The 12,411-nt window shown below is 42.2% G+C and overlaps 1 long non-coding RNA gene across 1 annotated transcript in view; it reads right to left on the bottom strand.

Annotated features, from left to right (window-relative positions):
- Nucleotides 1-258: 258 nt before the first annotated feature.
- Nucleotides 259-12,411, bottom strand: part of LOC142046981 (uncharacterized) — a 318,894-nt gene continuing 306,741 nt past the window's right edge. The window contains exon 2 of the long non-coding RNA XR_012656101.1: nucleotides 259-892. This is a non-coding gene — a long non-coding RNA (uncharacterized LOC142046981). The remainder of the gene's footprint in view (nucleotides 893-12,411) is intronic.

The raw sequence follows: 12,411 nt of genomic DNA, 5'->3' as shown, positions 1-12,411 counted from the left end.
CTGTGAGAGTAAGGGGGAGACCGTTTTATGGCGGGGGTAGGAGGCTGAGGCAAATCACCTGCCCACTGATTACACACAGCCAGACACCAGGGCGATTAGAAGAGCACACCAGGAAGTGGTGCGCATTAGAGAAGCTTTGAAAACCAGTTTCATCACTGGCCAGGGTACAGTGTGACTCTTGTGTTTGTTTCTCCTTAATGAACCCCCCCCCCTTGAAGACTCCACAGCTTGCTTTCTAAAGAAATAAAGTCACTCTCATTTAAAAATCATGTATTCTTTATTACTTAATTATAAAAAGATGGAGAGAACTGACAAGGTAGCCCGGGTGGGGTTTGGGAGGAGGATAGTAGGGAAGGAAAAGGCCACTAAAAAAATTTCATAATAATGAGAGCCTTCTCGTTGGGCTGTCCACTGGGGTGGAGTGGGCGGGTGCACGGAGCCTATCCCCACGAGTTCTTACTCGTCTGGCGGGTAAGGAGGCTAAGGAACATGGTGAGGGGAGGGTGGTTATACAGGGGCTCCAGCAGCACTCTGTGATCCTGCTGCCATTCCTGAAGCTCCACCATACGCCAGAGTATGTCAGTTTGATCACACAGCAGCCCCAGATTTGCATCCCGCCACTGCTGATCTTCCTGCCACCACCTCTCATCTGGAGCATCTCTCCTCTCATCTCAAGCACCTCTCCTGTGCTCACATTCATCCCTCCTGTCCTCACGGTCACTGGCATTTTTCCTGTACTTTGCTACCACGTCCTTCCAGTCATTCAGATGAGCTCTTTCATTGCGGGTTACTTCCATGATTTCCGAGAACATTTCTTCTCGCATCTTTTTTTTCCGCCGCCTTATCTGAGATAGCCTTTGGGATGGAGTAGGGAGGCTTGAAAAATTTGCAGCTGCATGAGAGAGGGAAAAAAGGGAGAGAAGTATTTAAAAAGATACATTTTAGAGAACAATGGTCATACTCTTTCACGGTGAACAACACTATTCACCTTACATAGCACGTGATTTCACTACAAGGTGCATTTTGCATCTTAATATTGAGTGCCTGCGGCTTCGGTGTTACAGATCACAGACGCAGGTCCGGGCAGCAGAATTCAGCTTGCATGCGGCCATGCTAAGCCATTGTCTTTCGTCTTCTGCAGCCTTCATCTATCCAGCGCCCTCCTTTCCCAAATAGCAAGCAAAGCCCATTGAGTGCTGCTTCTTTCCTGTTAACATGCAGCAGCAGAAACCACCTCATGGCTGGTATCATGGAAGATCACTGCTAAACATCCCCTCCCCCACCACCAAAACCGCATGGCTGGTAGAAGGAAAGATCCCTGCTAGCCAAACATGGAAAAGCTCAGCGCCAGTCGTACCCCCCCTTCCCCCTGCTTGGCTACCTGCAGGGAAGGATTTCTTTTAAGCCACAGGCAAACAGTCCAGTAGGAATGGCCATCTCTGTCCCCTTACTTAAATTTCTGAATTTCAACCAGGTTACCATAAATGATATCACTCTCCTGAGGATAACACAGCAATGATAAAAACGGACATTTGCTGAATTGCCAGAAATCACTGCCGACATACATCAGCTTAGCTTGTCATCGCATGATACCAGATTACTGCTACATGCATGTGTGTCAAAGTGTCCTACCATGGAGACGAATAAAGCAGCAGCTTGCAAAACTCTTGCAAAGGCTTTTGGAGTACCTCCAGGACAGCGCATGTAGATTCCCTGGAGGATTTCCACTCCTCCCCGGACATTTAACAGACTTCCATTAACTTACTGGCCGTGCGAATCATCCCAATCCCTCAGGCAAATTAATCATTAAAAAACGCTGCTTAATACCATATCTTTATTACAAGTAACCGTCACAGACGTCCCTTCCATGGTCATATGTCTGATAGTTGCTTGGGAGGTTCAAAATAGATAGCCTAAGGGCTTAATGTTCTTTTACCGGCAAGGCGTTAACAAGAGAACCAAACACCGACAGAAGGACCAATCAGGAAACCGATTTTTCAAAACCAGATGGAATTTTTTTGGTTCTTTGTCTTTGTCGGGCTCTCAGCTATGAGAGGGGATTCTTTCTATCTGTAAGTTCTCATCTTCAGGTGCGCAGTGTGTATACAGAGAGGTGAGCAAAACAATACTGGGTTTGATATGTTTGTTTTGATTTACATGTGTGTGTGCTGGATATGTTTAAAATTGGTATCTCTTGTGAATAAGCGTTATTCAATATTTTTTCTTGTTAAAGCATGACTCGTTTAATTGTCACCTAACAGAAATATTTTTATGTCGTTTCTTCTTTTAATATAAAGCTTTCTTTTTAAAACCTGTTTAGTTTTTCTCTGTGAAGCGAAACGAAGGAGGGAAATCTGCCTGTATGTTAGCGTGACTAGTTAATGCAATAGCCTCAGGGAGAAGATGGGAAGGTTTAAATTGCCCTCTCTGTTTTCATTCAGGAGTTTAAACAGTATCGCCCAGATAACCCAGGAGGGGAGTGGATGGATATAAGAGAGACAAGAGAGTTGTTTTCCCTTTGTGTGGAGACTTCAGGATTTCTGAGTCTTCGGTCCCCAGAGAAGTTTGGGTGAGCCAGAAGAGGGAGTCAGGCCCTGGAAATTCCTCTGGTGCGCTGAGATCAAGATCAAGCTAGTAATAAGCTTGGAAGCGTCTACAAGCACCAGATTCTTGACGCTAAGGTCCAATTTGGAAAGAATGCTTATTGATAGAGGCAATTCGTTCAGGCGTGAGAAAAAGTCCTGGCTATTGGGGAGAACAGAGCTGTGTGCTCTCTCAATTCTCCTCCTCATCTCCCATCGCAGAATCTTCACCAATGCCTCGATTATCAGTTCCATCTCAAATCCATGGAGGTGGAGTATGTGCGACCCCTAGAAATTGCATGCAGTAGCGTAGAATGGCCATGTTTTCGGCCGCCTGGACTTTTCCGTTTTGTTTTTTGTTTTCCTGGTACTGTCTGAATTCCCTTAACTTATCCCACATGGCACTACTTGTCCCTGGTGTGGCTCTCTGCATCATGTCTTGAAAATTTTTCAATGTTTTTCATTTTGTCTGTTTGGACGGATGCTGTTGAGCACGGAAATTCTTCTCCCATTACATTGATCAATCCGTACCTCCCGTGCAGTCCATGCTGGAGCTCTTTTTCAATTCTCAGGAGACTGCATTGTTACCTGATGAGCTCTGCGTGGTCACTTCTGCTGTGAGCTCTCCATGCTGGGCGAACAGGAAATGAAATTCAAAAGTTTGTGGGGCTTTTCCTGTCTACCTGGCCAGTGCATTCGACTCCAGATTGCTGTCCAGAGTGATCAAAATGGTGCACTGTGGGATAGCTCCCAGAGGCCAATACCATCGAATTGCGGCCACACTAACCCTAATCCGACATGGCAATACCATTTTGAGCGCTACTCCCCTCGTCGGGCAGGAGTACAGAAATCAGTTTAAAGAGCCCTTTATATCGATATAAAGGGCTTCATTGTGTGGACAGGTGCAGGGTTAAATGGGTTTAACGCTGCTAAATTCGGTTTAAACGCGTAGTGTAGACCAGGCCTAGGTATGGAGCTACAATGTACATGCTCAGAGGCATCCAGAGAGATCAGCCACCTACAGAGTTAGATAACCGATGAGCAGAAGGTTTGTGAATGCCAAGGAGGCCAGATTCTAATATTTAGGCACCTCAAGCGGCAGTTGGGCACTTAAGTCCTTTTGTGAATCTAGTCTGATGTGTTCTCTATGTCTCCCTCACAGTTGTTAAGATCTTCTCAAATGCTCTTGTTGTCAGTTTTGAAATTCAGCTGTCTAGGACCAGGAGAGCATTTCCTCAATAGAAAATTTAGAGCTGTGGAATCTATTCTCTCTGCATAATCCATGAGACTCTGATTTTGTCCATCTTCATGGCATGATGTAAGTCTTATCTGACTACCCAGGCTTGTAACTTAATAAATTATTTTGTTACCATGGCAGCAAGCTATAAGTTACTCATAATGTTATTGTGCCATCCATTGGGTTGGATTAAGTTTATCAATTTTATATTAAATGTGATGCACTATAGATGAATACTGGGCTTCCTCAAACATACCTTGGTGTGAGAAGCTAGACAATTCAATTTCTGGGTCATAGTTTTTGAAGTGTTGTATTATAAAATCAGCCCATATTTTTCAAGTGCCGAAGAGTTTATTTCCCATCCCCAGTCTCAGAACGGAAGTCTGTATTTGCCTGAATTTCAGAAAGGGTGAGCACCCTTCTCTCCAAGCAAAGTATCTTGAGGGTATGTTTATACTGCAATTAAAAACCTGAGGCTGGCCTATGCTAGCTGATTCAGGCTCAGGCTAAGCAGCTGCTTAATTGTGGTGTAGATGTTTGGGCTTAGGTTGGAGCCTGGGCTCTTGAATCCTGCAAGGGGGAGGGTCCCAGCTCAAACATCTACACTGCAATTAAACAGCCCCTCACCCAAACCCTGTGAGCCTGGGTCAATTGGCACAGGCCAGAGGCACATGTCTAACTGCTGTGTAGCCATATCCTGGGATCTGAAAGTCACCCAAGTTTCAAAACCTGTGGCTGTTCTTACTTTCTATAAAGGTCAATGTGAAGAAAATTAGTGAAAGGGATTAAGACAAAATCATTTGATCTTTTATAGATCAAAGAGATGTTGGGTCTGTGCCTGATGGCACAAGCAGGAAGATGGGTGAGTCAGCTACCACTCCCCAAGAAATTACCATATAATGGATAGGGGGTTGAAGCCTTGAGCAGCCAGTCTGTAGAGCAGTGGTTCCTAAACTTGTTCCACTGCTTGTGCAGAGAAAGCCCCTGGCAGGCCAGGCCAGTTTGTTTACCTGCTGTGTCTGCTGGTTTGGCTGATCACAGCTCCCAGTGGCCGCGGTTTGCTGCTCCAGGCCAATGGGAGCTGATAGAAGCAATGGCCAGTATGTCCCTCAGCCCGCGCTGCTTCCAGCAGCTCCCATTGGCCTGGAGCAGCGAACTGCAGCCACTGGGAGCTGCGATTGGCTGAACCTGCGGACACAGCAGGTAAACAAACCGGCCCAGCCTGCCAGGGGATTTCCCTGCAGAAGCAGCAGAACAAGTTTGGGAACCACTGCTCTAGAAGATAGGAGAGGGAGGAGCAGCTGGAAAGCCCCATCCTTGAAGGTTTCTGTCAAGGCCTAATTCCCAGCCCCCTAAAATCAGTGAAAAGATTCCCACTGACTTCAGTGGGTTTTGGATCAGGCCCTAATTGAGCAAATGAGGCAAAGGTAGGCTGCATCTGTGTGAGATCAGGAGGAGAGAACATATTTAGGAAAAAGACATCTCAAGAAAACAGTTGTTTGGGGGAGATTTTGGTTCAGATATTGAGTATAAATTATTTTCATATTTTAGATAAAAATCCAGATCCTCAATGCTGACTTTGGCGGTGTTCAGAGCCCCACTTCTAAAAACATGAGAGAACACAGTTTAATTCCCTAGACCGAACCGGTCAGCCAAGCTTGGCTTACAACTATCACTGACACTGAAGAGATTTCTAACCAAACTGTAGAAGTTATGAGCATATTCACTTTGCCTATAATTCATCTGAAATTAGAAGACCATGCTTAGAGAAAGCTGATTGGTTCTTTAAGTCTAATTTGTAGTCTCTTCCTGTAGCTCTAACAAGATGATTTTTAGCTGTACTATAAGAAAGAAGCATGGAGGTGGATAGGAGACAGTAAGTTTCTAATCAAAGATATGTTTTTTAAGCAGATATCACACAAAAGCATGAATCATATACAAGTAGCTCTTCTGCAGTGATTATGTTTTCTGAATTCGCTATAATCCCCAGTCAATGCATTTCAGGACATGGTTAACTTTAACATTGGTAATCAATGGGACTTAAAGCTAAGCACATGCTTCAGTGCACTATTGAAATAGTGTCTATATGACTTGACTTCAGTAGTAGTTTTGCATTAGTAAGGATTGGTTAAGTACTCAGGATATGGCCAATAGTTTATATAGTTCAGTTGTGGTGTCTGTAGTCAGTGGTGGATAATATTTAGGAGGTCTAAGGGCCAGTTTGGATAAGAACCCAGAATTTCTGTATTGAACTGCTTGAATTAGAAATCTCATCATGCGATGAATTCTCTAGCTTCCACTTGAATAGTCACCGAAATGGGCTCCCATTAGTTTTCTGGAACTTTCTACTTCCTTTGGGATAAAAATATTGTAAGAGTCTCCCTTCTTTATGGTAGTTTAGCATTTTTCCTTCCAGTCCTGACTAGAAACAGTAAGTGCAGAGGCACCTACAAAAAGAAGTTATCCACTTTTTTTTCAGAGCCCCAAAAATTGTGTTCAAATTTGTTATGAAGTTTGGGTAGAGGTTCAGAAGATTGCTTAATTCATTCAAACCAGTTCACCCCCTCCTTACAGACATGCATCACACTGTATCACAGATAAAAAGCCAAGACTCAGATTTGTTTTGAACTGTTTATGTCCAAATAAATATAACAGTGCTATTTAAGAAAATGCTTAAGAGAGACTTGTCCATCCGCAAACTTACTTGACTGATGTGCATTTTAGATTGGAATTTATTTACAATTAGTTTTTATGTTGCAATTAATTTTTTTAAACACACATGACAGTGAATATACAACTTTAAAATCAAATAGCACCTCTGAAATGAAATAACCTAAATAGTTTCCACTGGGTAACTAGGAAGACTGGTGCACTTTTCTTCTGATCCCTGCCAGCTTGTCACAGAATGCTAACCACTTACTCCTCACTTGAAGAAGGGTGATAGGCAACAGCTACAGTATCAAGTGGATGGGGGAGGGAGAGAATAAACAAATGCATGAGCCATGCAGATAACTCTGGTGACAATAATGAGGGCTGATAGCATGACACAAAAATATAAACCAACTTTATGCATGAACTTTGGGCACCATTCCTTTCTTTAATAAAGGACAGTACACTGCAATTTCCTTTACTAGAAGAATCCAACAGAGCTTGTGACTGCGCAATTCATGTTAAAGACGGAATCAGGAAAAGAAACTAGGATAACCTTGTTAGAGAGAATGGACTTCACAGTGCCTTTCTGACTCTGCACAGCATCCGGTTACAATAACTAGTTTCAGTCTCGCATAAAGCCCCTTGAGGCACTAAGGATTTCATCTAATACAGAGGCTCTCAACCAGTGGTCTGTGAGTCAGTGGTGGTCCACAAAGCAATTGCTGGTGGTCTGCAGAGAGTTGGTTGGTCACAGGGTACTGACTCCCCTCATTCCTAGCTGTTAAATTGCATTCAAAGGCAGCTGAAACTACACAGAATGCTTTCCTCAAATAATATTTCCATGTAACCAATTGCTGGAGTTACCACAGGGATGTCAAATGATCACAAAGGGGAAAGGATGTGTTGCTGTGGATTACAGATGGATGAGGAGGTGGTCCATGAGACAGTTCTGCATTCAACTGTGATCCACGCTATGAAATATATATAGAGAGAGATATGAACCCTATCATATGTCTATAAACAAGATTCAAAGGCAAGATTCACAAAAAAATCCTATTTTCCTATTGTTCTAGGTATTTTAACAGCAGCCTTCAGAAGGTTTTATTTAGAGGTGGATTTACAGATCGACAGTTGAAACAGAGTCAAATAAAATTTAGTTTATATAGCATGTTTCATATTCAATAGGCCTAATCCCCAAGCCTTTCACACACACAAGTAGCCTTGTTGATAGGACTACTTCAATGAATAAGGTTTGCAAGATCCAGAGCAATATGTCTAAGATAACTTCGTTGAAGTTATAGGGGCAGCGAATAGCAACTTCTATATTTAGGTTGTCTAACACTTTCCAGTATGAAAGATCCTTGTGACCTTTTTTGAGAAGCTCCAACACCTCCATTGTTTGCAGCAGGCCTTTGAAATTCAGCAGGGAGAAAGCATTTGGACTAGAAAGATTTTCTCCCATGAAATTCTGTTCGGTTTGCCTGAGACATAAGTTGTTAAAAATCACCCTTTACCTTGCTGTGGCTTGCCTGCCTCAAGAAAATTTTGGCAGCATATCAAAACAACAACTGAACATGAATATTCTAATTTAATGCCAGGCCCACACTGCCACCAAAGCAATAGCAGCAGCATCACATACTGCACTGGGAATGCCTGGAGCTGCATAGCACTATGAGAGCAAGGTAGGGAAGGAGGGGAGAGCTGAGGTGGCCTTCTGGCCCTTCTGGCTATACTGCTGCCCAGACCTGGCATATTCCCCTCCTCCCCCACATCTCCCCCACTTCCTGGGGTAACTGGAAGAGATCCTGCCCTGGGGCTACACACAGGGGAGGAGTTACCCTACACACACCAAAAAGTTGGGGGGAGAAACGTTCCAGGCTCCCCAAATGCTTGGGCATGTGCATGATAATCTTCCATTATATAACCATATCCTATTTTTTCCCTCACAGGACCTCTGCGTCATTCATTGCACAAGGGAGTAGAAATTAAGGTTGCATGGGCAACTATAAATCTGGCATTACTTAACTTTTGAACGTTTGCCACCTAAATAATATTCGTTTAACATTTTTTGTATGCATTATGTTAGTGCAGTCGACGTGTAGGCACACACAGCAGCCAGTATACATTCAGGGAGAACTCCTACACCTTGGAAAAAAGAGCCTGATTTTCTGTGGGTGGGCATGTTGGCCAGGGCAAAGGGGCTATCCTTCACAGCACTTTTCAGAAAGAGTGAGATCTTTAACTTCCACTTGGATAGTCACCAGAGCCAGGCACTTTAACATCTTAGCCAAAGCACAACTCCTAACAGTGCAGCTTTCCTAGTATTACACTCCAGTATTAGCACTGGGTCTGAGCCCAAATCCTGATGTGGGACTTTAACCTCAGTTTTCTGGCCAGAGGCAAATAAGCAATGCTGGCAATATACAGTAAATGGGCTAAACAGACACCAGTCCTAAAATTATTAACATACATAGTATCCAAAGCTGTCTGAAAAAACACAAGGAATATATCCTCTAATATTAGGGGTAGAAACAAGTATTCACAAGTGAGGCAGCCAGCCCCTGCATGAAATTCTATCCACAAATAATCTGTTTTCACTACGCTTCTGCTGTTCAGTTTGTAAACAGCTGTTCGCCAACTGTAATTCAGATTTGAATCCGATAACATCACTTCTATTGCTGTTAGGGGAAAAAAACTATTATTTTTTCCTATTTAAAAAAAAAATCAAAGAAAACATTGAGAGTTATGTGTTTCTTTTGACACCATATGTAACCCTTTGGAAATGTCTTACATAGCAATGCACTGAAAATTGAAACGGTCTTGTCAAAAGAAGCTCGTGCTAAAGTCTGTTACAGAGACATTAGGATAAGTGTTCCCAATTTTGAGCAGGTGGTACAGACACAAACCCTACTGAGAAATAATGAGATGTGTATACATAAGAAGTTTAGGAACCTCCTGTGCATCTTTTTGAGAGATACATAAAACAACTTGCAATTAAACTTCATTTGATGCCAGATGAGAAACAAATGTTTTGGGAAAAGTAATATTTAATACAATAATTTTTTTTTACATGTGCACACCAGCAGCTTTTCATACCACTTCCCTAACCAGCAAATATAATTACAGTCATTCAGCTGAAGATGAAGCCTTCCATTTTGTTTGTCTCTATATTGATGTTTTCTCTGTGTCTAAGCAAACTCATTGTGCCATCTTTGCTAATACAGTTGTTGTTAAGGCCTGGATCTAGCAAAGCACTTCAGCAAATGCTTAACTAGAAGCACATGAGTACTCCCATGTTTAAAGTTAAGCACATGCTTGAGTGCTTTGCTAGATTAGGGTCTAAAAATCCAAGATAGGCTACTGCAACACTGTGAGGGCCTTTTTGTGGCCAGTGTGCCATAAGCAGCAAAATTAGTGCTTCCTAAAAAAATTGACCCTTCTGTGTAGGAAACCATTAAGACCCTGCAGCTATTATTTGCACACAGTATATACAATATTCACATAGACAACTGCACTTTACAGAAGTACATACTTTTGTTATCTAAAGTTTATGGGCCAAATTCAGACCTGGTATGAGAAGGTAGTGTTCCACTATCTAAGTGGCGCAGACCCCACTAATGCTAGGTCTGAATTTGATATGTGGTGTGTGCCACTGAGTCTTGTGTCAAAGCACAGACCCACACATTTGGGAAAAAATAAACTCTGAATATCGTATTTAACATCTTTCTGCACATACAATATGTATTTAATCCAGTTATTTTTTTGTTCCCAGTGCTCTTCCTAGTTGGGAAAAAAATCAGTCTGAAGAACAAACTGCAACTATTTTTGCAAGTTTGCCTGGAATGCAAGTGGGGCAACACAACTAATGCAAATTAAATTTAGAGAGCCAGTCTCCTGCATTCAGAAAGTAATACTTCTCTAATAGTGTGGTACACACTGACAATGATTTCTGTACTATTGCTGCTGTCATTGAGGTCAACTGAAAGTTTTAAAGCATTTTTTAAACTACAAAACTACTGTTCAGATCTTGTTCTAATAGGACAAATCTAAACAAATATGTAAGAGCCTGGATAATACCTCAAAAAGGAATTACAAGTGAGTATATTGCTGAAAAATACATTTTCAAAGGGCTACAATTTTTAAAAATCCATTGAGTTGTTGGCTAAATTATTTTTAATGGAACTCTTAAAGAAGTGGATTTGTTCTGAACAGCATAAAGCTAAAAGTCTAAAAAGGGATGAGGAGTTTCTGCAATGCATCATTTGACAGGAAGTCAAGCTATCAGAATGAAGCCTTATAAGTATCAATCTTACACCCATACATGGTGTATGTCCTAGTTACCATACAGATATGAAAGGCCCATTAGGGTCTCTTATCAGCTGTATATTGGTGTAATTAAAGGGTTTGATAGCATTAACCTGAACTGTGAAAGTCTCCAGACAATGCACTCTATCAGTCATCTGACCCTTGAGTTTAAACAGTTACAATAAGTAGACTTTCTCCTCCACTTTCCAAAGGACACTGAGTTTGCTTAAATGGAAGTCAACTGATATTTTATCTAGTTTTTCCTGGACTTGATTTGCCCTTCAAGAACACAATTCTCTTTCCAGCTATCCTTCAACTGCAAAGAATTATGCTTAATTTGTTCCAGAAAATATTACAATATTCTGATCAACATTTTAACATTTATGACAATAATTACTAGCTGCTTTTTACAGAAATTCTAGTAATTGACATCTATTCCATTGAGCCCATGTTGCTTAGTAGCCATCTGATATGAGATTTGCGTGACAGTATGTTTGAGGGTCCCTTTGACTATGCCCATGTCTCCAAGATTGGCCTTTCACCAAAAATAAGATGAAGAAAAGGGTGAGCCTGAGATTCTTCATTTGGGCCAATGATCCAGATTAAATCAGAAACTGAAGACTGATCATAATTTCTCTTGTGTATTCTTTTGGGGCTGTTATTTGAACTCTTAGTCACCCTCACTCCTGTGATTAACTATATGGGACAGATTACTGGATGCAGTACAGCTGCTATACACCACACCAGCAGGATCTGGTCGTAGAACTAGCTTCACCAGCCCAGGGAGGATTGCCCCATTTCCTGTGTAAGGGCAAGGGAGAATTCTCTGGTGTAGAGTCACCTATACAGACATCCCTGCCTCCTGCCAGGTCTGGGGATTTGTCTGGTGACCCCATACTAGTCCCCAGGCTATGGTTTCAGCCACTTGGCCATTTGAGAATGAAGTAAGACCATGAAGCCTATTCTTTACTTATGCTTGAGGACAGGTCCTCCACAATGGCTCCACAAGCAGAGTGATTCCCCCTCCCACCCTGGCCCACTTCCCAAAAAAGGTTGTGTGCAATATGCACGTATATGTTTAACTTTAAATTAGCTTCCTTCTATGATCTAGGTTCAGTGGGAAAATGGAAAGGTGTTCTGTGAATAACTTTTCACTACTCTCAAGCATATTCAGTCTTGAAAGACCAAACTTATTAATAGACTACTACTCTATTACTTAGTGTAGGGGTAGGCAACCTCTGGCACGCGTGCCAAAGGCGGCACGTGAGCTGATTTTCAGTGGCACTCACACTGCCTGGGTCCTGGCCACCGGTCTGAGGGGCTCTGCATTTTAATTTAACTTTAAATGAAGCTTCTTAAACATTTTTAAACCCTTATTTACTTTACATACTGTAGTAAGAGGAGGCCTTGAGACATAAACATTGGTATCAGAGGCCTGGTATGAGGCCTAAGGCCTGAACTAAAGTGATGGTCAAGACTTTGCTAACATAGAGCAAAGTGGAGCTATGAGCCAGAGGCAGGCCCTGCTCACAGAAGCTGGCAAGGAAAGGGCTGATGCTGCAAAAAGATACGTACCTAAAAGGTACTGAACACTAGAGATCAGAACATTCACATACTTGAACATTCCACAGATAA

Source organism: Chelonoidis abingdonii, chromosome 6, assembly GCF_003597395.2.
Source record: "Chelonoidis abingdonii isolate Lonesome George chromosome 6, CheloAbing_2.0, whole genome shotgun sequence".
NCBI lineage: Eukaryota > Metazoa > Chordata > Testudines > Testudinidae > Chelonoidis > Chelonoidis abingdonii.
Note: the sequence above shows the minus strand (reverse complement) of the source record. Positions and strands in the feature narration are given on the sequence as shown.